This window comes from Belonocnema kinseyi, chromosome 6 (genome assembly GCF_010883055.1).
Source record: "Belonocnema kinseyi isolate 2016_QV_RU_SX_M_011 chromosome 6, B_treatae_v1, whole genome shotgun sequence".
NCBI lineage: Eukaryota > Metazoa > Arthropoda > Insecta > Hymenoptera > Cynipidae > Belonocnema > Belonocnema kinseyi.
Genome location: NC_046662.1, coordinates 23782493 through 23783245, shown reverse-complemented (window position 1 = coordinate 23783245; position 753 = coordinate 23782493).

Here is a 753-nt window from a genome sequence, read left to right as displayed (position 1 = left end):
TTAAAAAAACTTGAAAAGCGATTGACCAAGTGTATAGAGCTCCAAGGAGATTATGTTGAAAAATAAAAAAAAAATTACCCAAAAAAAATTGTTTTTATACTTGATTCTAAGGACTTATCGAACTACCCTCGTACTTAATATTAATTATTGAGTTTCCCATAAGACCAATGCTTTTCTAGAGCAGGACGATTGACGCGCCGCCCGGCGGATTAGTTCACCAGCGAAGTGGAACTTGTAAGCAACAACTACTTTTCTCAGTAGTCGGATAGGGCTGATTGAGATGGTTCTCTAGTATTTTACGTTACGCCCCGTAAACTGTTCGATCGCGAAGCAAGCAATTTTTGACAGCTACAATCTGAGAGATTAATCAACCAACTTTTCGTTTTTTAACCGTCCAGTATTTGGCTTTAAAATCCGTTTGTGCATTTTGTCACACCAGGTGCGATCGAAAAATCATTGGATTATCAACTCCTAAATATTTGGCTAAAAAAAGTCAGCTACATATTTTAAGTGACAAAAAATTTAAAAACTGCACAAGTTTAAGTCGGGTGGCCACTGACTGGGGAAACCGGGAATTATATCCCGGATTTTTAAACACCAAGAAGTACCCCAATGTTTAGAGGAAAGCCGGGAATCTTTTAGATTCATATTTTACTTTTGTGGAAGATTTTATCTATATTTCCCTAAAAGACATCTTATTTGGGTAGTAAAATCAACTATTTTGATGAGCACTCGTCTATTTGGAACAGCTAA